This window comes from Chrysochloris asiatica, unplaced genomic scaffold, assembly GCF_000296735.1.
Source record: "Chrysochloris asiatica unplaced genomic scaffold, ChrAsi1.0 scaffold00012, whole genome shotgun sequence".
Lineage (NCBI taxonomy): Eukaryota > Metazoa > Chordata > Mammalia > Afrosoricida > Chrysochloridae > Chrysochloris > Chrysochloris asiatica.
Window position 1 is genome coordinate 4,015,073 of NW_006408530.1, and position 9,462 is coordinate 4,024,534.

General features: G+C 38.4%; 1 protein-coding gene across 1 annotated transcript in view; it reads right to left on the reverse strand.

Moving 5' to 3' along the window:
• Positions 1 to 9,462, reverse strand: part of GALNT13 (UDP-N-acetyl-alpha-D-galactosamine:polypeptide N-acetylgalactosaminyltransferase 13 (GalNAc-T13)) — a 917,208-nt gene that overhangs the window by 437,479 nt on the left and 470,267 nt on the right. The gene's annotated exons all lie outside the window — the stretch shown is intronic.

Here is a 9,462-nt window from a genome sequence, read left to right on the forward strand (position 1 = left end):
CATTAACAACCTGCAATATGCAGATGATACAACCTTGCTTGTTGAAAGTGAAGAGGACTTAAAACATTTTGACTCATAAAGATCAAAATGCAAAGCATTCAGTATGGATTACATCTCCATGTCAAGAAAACAAAAATCCTCACCACTGGACCAATAAACAGCATTCTTATCAATGGAGAAATGACTGAAGTTGTCATAGACTTCATTCTTCTTGAATCTGCCATCAACACTCACGGAATCAGCAGTCAAGAAATCAAAGGACGTATTGCATTAGGCAAATATCTGCTGCGCAAGACCTTTTTAAAGTGTTGAAAAGCAAAAATGCCAGCTTGATTACTAGGTGCACCTGACCCAAGCCATGGTATTTTCAATAACCTCATACGCATGCGAAAGCTGGACAGTGAATAAGCACAACCGTAGAAGAATTGATGCTTTTGAGTTACGGTATCAGAGGAGATTATTGAAAGTGCCATGGGCTGACAAAAGAACTAACAGATCCATTTTGGAAGAAGTGCAGGTCAGAGTGCTCCTTACAGGCCAGGATGACCAAACTTCATCTCTCATTCTTTGGACATATTGTCAGGAGGGACCAGTCGCTGGAGAAGGACATCATGTTTGGTGAGGTGGAGGGTCAGAGAAAAAGAGGAAGACCCCCAACGAGATGGATTGGCCAAGTGTCAGCATCGATGGACTCAAGCGTGGCAACAGTAGTGATGTTGGCCCAGGATCGGGTAGTGTTTTGTTCTGCTGTCCATAAGGTTGCTATGACAATTGTGAAAATGGCATGAACCATTCTTCCCATAGTACTCTCTACTTAGGTGGATTTGATAATTGCCACAGAGAGCTAAGGTACAACACTCACAGTTAGAAGGTTTATTAGGGAAGTTAACAGGTTACAATGAAGGACATAGTTACAATTCTTAGGACATAGTTCTTTCAGTCATGACATCACCTCAGTCGTGTCCTCAGGCAGGTTTGTCTCTGGCCCTTGGCCTGTCCTCTGTCCTGGTTAATGCTGATAAATGCTCAAAGGACATTCCACTCAGATATAAGTCTTAACCCAAAGGCACCAGGCTCTAGCTCCATGGGTCAGCAAATCTACTGGCACCTGGAGGCACCACATTCCACAATTGAGCCTCCTGAAGGCACTCAACTTGTTGAGTGGACCAAGAAGTCCACCCCAATGTCTTGTGCTATGGTTCTTGGTTCTGTTGCTGCCACGCCTCTGATACTACAGCTGTTTCCTGGGCCCAGGAGGGTAAATGAACTTTTGGTTCTTCCTCTTTGATGGTAATAAGAACCCCTGTTTCTACTTCTAAGATGGCTCATTTTATATTCAGAAGGATGGCAAAATTGACCAATCTCAATTGTTAATAATCACTCACAACTGAATCATGCACCCTATTAGCATCTTCTCTCCTCACCTTTCCTTATCCTGACCCATCAGGAAAAGGCATTTAGTGGGAGTTTGCTAACACTATGACTAGAAGAGACATTAAAAATTCACTGCATTACATTTAGCTATGGGATTATTTCTGTAGATATTTAAACTTGCTTTAGTAATACTTTCTTAAAAAAAAAAAAAAAAGGATGGAGGAAATGGTAAGGATATGAAGGAAGAAGGAAGGCAACATGCATTTAAAATATTTGCTTCATTGTATTTCTTCAAAATGCTACCCGTGAAAGACTGTTTTGTACCGTTTCAGAGCAAAAGGTTTGAAAAAGTTGCCTATCATTGCTCTCTCTACCTCTTAGCTTTTCATTCTCTTTATGGCCAACTGACTAATATTTTACTCAAATGGATTTTACCACTATTGGCACCCATTTTGCACACTCAGTGGACAGTTATTCATTTTTCATATTGGCAGATGTCCGAAAGGTTACCACTCCTTTCTGGTACCTTTCTTGACTTAACCACTCTCTGGGATATCTCTCTAATAATTCCTTTCAGTTTATTTCCTGGATTGTCTTCTACTTCATTTCTAAATGTCCTCAAGACTAACTTTTGACTATCTGTTCTTCTTATTTTATACTTCCTCCTCAGGAAATATTATCAAGAATCCTGACTTTAAATACCATTTGTATGCTGATGAGTCACATGTTTTTTTCATAAAGTCCGAATCTCTCCTCTGGGCTATCAACTTGATATATCTACTTGGATGTCTCACTGGCATCTCAAAGTTAACAAATCCAAAATTGAACTATCAAACTTGTCACTCTTTTCATTTTCAACATTTCTAAAAATAATATCTGTATCCATCAGATTATTTAAACCAGAAACCACAGAGTCATTTTTAACATTGCTTGCCCACATTCCAGTTATGTCATATTTACTCTCTAAATATATCTTGAATGCATATTTTTCTGTCTTCATTATCCCTTCTTAGTTCAAACCCCCATAGTTCCCTGACCAGTACTGACTTTGCAGTCCAGTGCATTAATGCACAGCACTTTAAACTCACCAGCCACTCCTTGGAAACCCCATACAGGGCCTCTATGAGTTGGAACTGACTCAATGGCACTAACAACAACAAATTATTTCACTGTCACTGTTGTTGTTGTTGTTAGGTGACATCGAGTCAGAACCGACTCATAGCAACCCCATGCACAGCAGAATGAAACAATGTCTGATCCTGGGCCAACCCCACCACCACTGCCACATTTGACGCCATCAATGATGCCACCTGGCTGATGCATCTCGTTGGGGGTCTTTCTCCTTTTCTCTGACCCTACATCTTAACCAGCATGACATCCTTCTCCAGCAACTGTTCTCTCCTGACAATATGTCCAAAGTATGACAGACGAAGCTTAGCCATCCTAGCCTCCAAGGAGCACTCTGGCTGCACTTCTTCCAAAATAGATCTATTGGTTCTTTTGGAAGTCCATGGCACTTTTAGTATTCTCCTCCGACACCACAACTCAAAGGCATCAATTCTTCTATGGTCTTCCTTATTCACTGTCCAGCTTTCGCATCCATATGAGGTTATTGAAAATACCATGGCTTGGGTCAGGCACACCTTAATCCTCAAGCTGACATCTTTGCTCTTAAACACTTTAAAAAGTTCCTGTGCAGCAGATTTGCCCAATGCAATACGTCGTCTGATCTCTTGACTGCTGCTTCCACGAGTGTTGATAGTTGATCCAAGAAGAATGAAGTCCTTGACAACTTCAATCTCTTCTCCATTAATAAGAATGCTGTTTATTGGTCCAGTGGTGAGGATTTTTGTTTTTCTGACATTGAGATGCAACCCATACCGAAGGCTGTGTTCTTTGATCTTCATCAGTAAATGTTTCAAGTCCTCTTCACTTTCAGTATTTATTCCTAGTTCCATTCATTTTTCATATACCATTCAAAATGATAATTTTAAAATTACATAATATTACACTAGGTTGAAACAGCTACATGATCCCAAATCCATTCACATATAATATTGCAATTAGTTGCCATGGAGTCAGCTAGAGTTCTATGTTATTACTGCTGTTATGTACCATAGATTCTGTTCTGACTTATAGTGACCCAGGTTAGGATTTCTGAGGAGCAAATGGTGAGTTTGAACTGCCAACCTTGTTGTTCAAAGTGACCTTGCAGTCCTGTGCTTATCCTATAGCACCACACCAGAAGTCAGAGTTACAGAGTGACTCAAATACAAGAGAATGAAATGTTGTCAGGTCAGATCTTCACAATCTTTGATATGCTCATTGTTGTGGTCACTGTGTATTTTGTGTGCCTTGAAACCTAGGGGACTCATGTTTCAACACTATATCTGATAATATTCTGTTATGATTATTAGGTTTTCATTAGCTATTTTTCAGACATATATTGTCCAGCCTTTTCTCCTAATCTGTCTTCCAAGTCTGGAAGGTCCACTGGTATTTGAAATTACATAGCAACACACAAGCCATCATAGTATGGCAAACTAACAGATGGGTAATGATTACATAAAATACAAAATCCTTAACAAGGTCCACAAAAATGCCCTGCATAATAATGGACCTTACCTATCTCTCATATCATGCTGGCTGACACTCTCTCAATAATTTACATGTGCAGGCACATTTCTCTTCAAGCAGTTCCTTAGATGTGCCACAATCTTTCCAGCTTTAAGGAATGCTTTTTTCTCAGTCTGTAATTTTATTATTCATTGTCAGTTGATTGGATGCTAGTCATTCTACTGACCTCAGATTAAATGTTGTTGTTAAGTGCTGTCAAGTCGATTCCAATTCATGGTGACCCTGTACAGGAGCAACTGGTGGTTTTGATCTGCCAATCTTGTGATTCACAGTCCAGTGCTTATCCTACAAAGCCACACATGGAGTCTATACACACAGCATACATATATATGAACGCAATAATATTATCCTCAAAGAAGTGAGTCCCTTCAAAAGTTGTTTCTAACAGTACTCTTTCTCTCCTATCTTTCTATTATAATTATTGTGCTGTTTTGTGGTTTAATGGTTTACTATCTGTTTTAAGTAAAGGAGCTCTGGTAGCATGGTGGTTATGAATTGGGCTATGAACCACAAGATCAGCAGTTCGAAACTACCAGCTGTTCCTCAGGAGAAAGATGAGGCTTTCTGCACCTGTAAAGATTTACAGCTTTGGAAACCCTGTACAGGGTCACTATGAGTCGGAACTGACTTCACGGCACATAAGAACAATATCTGTTTTAAGAAGCTTAGGCTACAACAGTGGGCTCCAACATGGCAACAGTTGAGGGATAACATGGGTGTGGGCAACTTTTCCTTCTTTTGTATGTTGGATTATTATGTGTCGCGACAATCTCAGTGGCACCTAACAACAACAACAATAAAGACTAATGAGGACAGTGCCCCTTCTAGGTCAATCATATTAATGTTTTAAACATGTAGGAAACACTTAGTTCAGTACATAAATCAGTAAGTAAAATATTATTATAATTTAAAATGTTACTTTATACCTCATCACTAACTGTTGTTGGCATTCATCAATAATTAAAAATTCATAAACTATAAGGAAAGAAACAAATGCTAAGAACATTAGTGCCAAGATAAATTATCCAAATATTCAGAAAATTCAAATTACTGAATATTTTTACATGAACACCATCAGAAATTTAAAATGCATAAATATTGTCTCTTGTCCTAATATAAAAGCTAACAGAATAGGGGCTAATATAATTTCATCTTTCAAGAATTTAAAATAAGATGTGCTAATTTTGTCAATGAGATGTAAAGATGCACATATTGGAATTCAAGAAATTTACAATAATTACTGTAAGGCAATGCCAAATAGTCTTCTGAGCATGTGGCAACATTTACGAAAATTGGGAATTTCTAAAACTTTTTACTGGAAACAACTTTGTCTAGCAAAATTTGGAGAGATAAAATAGGAAATAGTGTAGACAGTACAGTGTGGAAATGATGAGAGAAGAGATCAAGTGTTAAATCAGTAATAAAAAATCTTATCAGTTACCAGGAAAAAAAAAAAATCAAAGCAGAAAAATTTAGCATGAGATAGTGGAAATAAAAAAACAAATTGCTGAAGTGAATCCTAATTTATATTAATAGTCAAAAGCTATTAACCTAAGTTGCATCTGTTGGGTCCTATTCTCTGAAATAATAGCCCTCCAAAATTGTATTTATTTACATGTATTAATTTTGATAGGAGAAATTATTCTTAGGTTTCATTAAATTTTCCTCTGAGGTTTGTGACCTAAAAAAAAAAGGTCAACAATAAATGCTAAAACAAAATTGCACGGTATCATGAGATTTAATTAGATTGGGTTTTATGACGGATTTTGGTATTCTCATTTAATCCAGCCAGAAAATGCATTTACTTCCATTTATTGAAACGATCTTTTTTACTGAACTTGTACAACCCTTTTTCTTCTTTTTGTTCTTGTTGTTGTTCAGTGCCATCAAGTGGGTTCTGATTCATAGCGATCCTGTATAGAATTTCCAAGGAGCAGTTGGTAGGTTTGAACCCCTAACCTTGCAGTTATCTATCCAGTGCTTATCTTACAGTGCCACACGAGGAAAACAATATTTCTAATTTTGTAACTTTATCAAAACACACTGATGATTCTGGCTCTTCAATCTGGAACTCTGATTTTATCTGGCCAATGATTATAAAATCATACCGAAAATATAAAGGGAAAGCTGGAGCACAGTGGTTCTGTAGAGAAACATGGGACTGTGAACCACAAGGTTGGTGGTTCAAGCCCCCCAGTCACTCCGTGGGAGGAAAATAAGGCTTTCTGCTCCTGTAAACATGTACAGTCTCAGAAACCCTGTAAGTGATTGTTATGATCCTGGTGTGGGGCTGTAGAGTAAGCACTAGACTGGTAACCACAAGGTTGGTGGTTCAAGCCCCCCAGTCACTCCGTGGGAGGAAAATAAGGCTTTCTGCTCCTGTAAACATGTACAGTCTCAGAAACCCTGTAAGTGATTGTTATGATCCTGGTGTGGGGCTGTAGAGTAAGCACTAGACTGGTAACCACAAGGTTGGTGGTTCAAACCCACCAGTCACTCCCAGGAAACCCTATACATTGTTGCTATGAGTTGGAATGGGCTCTACGGCACTTTACAAAAACAACAACAACTCTTTGCAGATTGACAGAAAGTGAGTTGAAGTCAAAAATAATTTCCAATTCTTTGTACTTCAGTGTCAGTAATCCACATACAAAGCTACAAAAATTATTTAAAGTATATACAGATTCTAAGAGACTAGGTGGCCAAATTATAAATTATGAAAAGATACAGCATTTAATGTAATGAAAGTACATGAAACTCATCTAATGTATAACTAGCCCTGCATGATTATTTAATGAGCTACATACATGCACACATGCATTTTTGTATTAACATGAATAGTGTTGTCTCATATATCAGATTATCAGACTCTGGGATCAAACAGAAGTTTGCTTGAATCTTGGTTTTACCAGTTCATTATTCAGGGAAACATATTTAACTTTGACTTCAGATTTTTGTGTTCCTTATTTCCATTTGTCTTTCTATCTTGCCCCCTTCCTTCCTGCTGAGCTTTGTTTTGGGGCAAATGCTATCCTTTCAAAATTATATCGTTGATGCTGGTAAGTCCTATTTTAGACCTACTTGTGGTACTTCTGATGTGGCTCTGTAGGATCAACACTGAGCTATGAACCACAAGGTTGGCAGTTCAAACTCACCAGGTACTCCTCGGAAACCCTGTACAGAATTGCTATCAGTTGAAACTGACTCAGCAGCACTTAACAACAACAACAACATGGTCTCTTACAACTACCCAAAGTTTCCTAATGCACATTATGACCTATGAAGGAACTTAGAGTGACTGTTGGAAAGCTTAACTCCTCATGGCTCAGTTGGTAAATACCCTCATTGAGGCATCCGGGGTTAGTTAGGCCAGGGTGGAGGCATCACTAGTTTCAGTTGTAGATTTCTGGTCCTTCTTAATTCAACTCAGTTCCCTTCCTGTCCCTTATTTCTGGGTTACTAAATTTAGTTGATGGAGTCCTGATGTGGCACTATAGCATGAGCTCTGGACTAGTAACACAAGATTGGTAATTCAAACCCACCAGTTGCTCCTCAGAAACCCTACATAGGGTCAGTTTGAGTCAGAACTGACTCAACACACTTAACAACAACAAAACTGTAGTTGATTACCAGGACAATATTAATTCTCTCTATCTCTCTCTCTCCATATATATATATATATATATATATATTCTTTCTCTTGGTTCAAAGGTTTCTGTCTAACATCAAAGCCCATTAACAGGAGATTTCTTTCCCACCAGTTTCCCTCCTAGTTCCACAATACTGACTTTATATAATTTTTTTTTTACTTGGAGTTAGGATAAGTTGTGGGAAATTTTAAGACAACAACAACAAAAAAGCCATTTAAAAATATTGGTATAGTGGAAGAAAAAGCATGATAGCTGGGGTTTGAACAATCTTAGTTTTACTCCCTCAGAGTCACAAAATTGCTGTGTGACCTTGGAAATTTTACTTCATCTCTCTGGGCCTTAGTTCCTCATCCGTCATAGAAAAATGATCCATACTGTGTCTATTTCTAAGAGTTTTTGAAGTTGAAACAAGAGCCTATATGTATTTGTCCTTTGAAAAGCTTGAAAGTTAAAAGAGTAGAAGTATGGGAAGTGGGAGACTCAAAGAATTAAGTATTGCCAAGCAAGCCTGGACATACAGCCACTTGGCACAGATTAACATTGTGCTGCCTCCTAAAATCATTTCCACTATGCCAGGCCACTAGGCAGTAGTTTGGATTATGGAAAAAAGAGAAAAAGTACTTCCAGCTTTTGAGTTTCCCACATAATGGGGTTTCTGGCCCAAGTTTCAAGAGGGCAGTTGGGAACAATTCTGCTGTGGTGGGAGCAGGAGAGGCAGTGGTGGTAAAAGTGGTAGAGAGGGTGGTGATTTTGGTGGTGGATGTGGTTATGTTGGAGCTTGGTGGTAGTGGTGGTGGAGGTAAAGGGGATGGAGGTGGAGTTGGTGGTGAACAAGATGGTGGTAAAAGTGGGGAGGTGGAGGTGGTGGTGGTGGAGACGGTGGTAGTAGAGATGATGCCATGCAAGTGGTAGAGCTAGTGGTAAAGGTTGTGAAGGTGGTAGAGGTGGTGATAGCAATGGAGATGGTAGTAGAGGATGAGAAGGAGAAGTTGGTGGTAAAGGTAATGGAGGAGGTGGTAATGGTCATCTGCATTTAGAACAATGCATACAGATCTTATCAGACCTTCAGACAAACCCAATGTTGTTTTTAACTCTCTTTATATTTGACAAGCAGAATCTCTGAAAGGACCTTATTAAAAATTGTAAAATGAAGACCTATATAATTTGGGGAGAATGGAGTGGCATCATACTTCAGAATCTGAAGTGAGCTAGAATAAGTGATGTGAACGTTGAGAGGGAGAGACATGTGGAGGAGGAAAACAATTAAGTCCTAGACCACACAGAAAACCTGAGAATGAACTGGAAACATTAAAAAGAAGGGTCATTTGCCCAAGGTCATGTATCAAATTAGTGAGAAAATAAGCCTAGAACCAGGCCTTGGGCTTCCAGCCCAGTACTTTTCCCTTCACATCATATTTCTGCCTAGGACAAAATGTTTCTTGTAAAAGCAATGGAAACTCACATTTAACAAAACTTCAGTCTTTAAGTTTTAAAAAGGACTACATAAATACTCAGAAAGCTGACCATTGAGATGGCTCCCATTCAATGTAACAAACCTATCAGGGTCAGACTTTTGTCCCATCCAGATTTTTGGGTTTTTTTTTTTTGTATTTAACGATTTTATTGCAGATTGAGTGAAAGTTTACAGGGCATATCATCAGTTTTATATTCAACAAATCATACAACTTGTTTCATTACAATTATTGTAATCCCCTCCATGTGTCATCAGTTAACAGTATTTCTCTATCCACTTTAGCTTTTTAAAAACAAACAAACAAAAACACTCAGGCATATATAATAA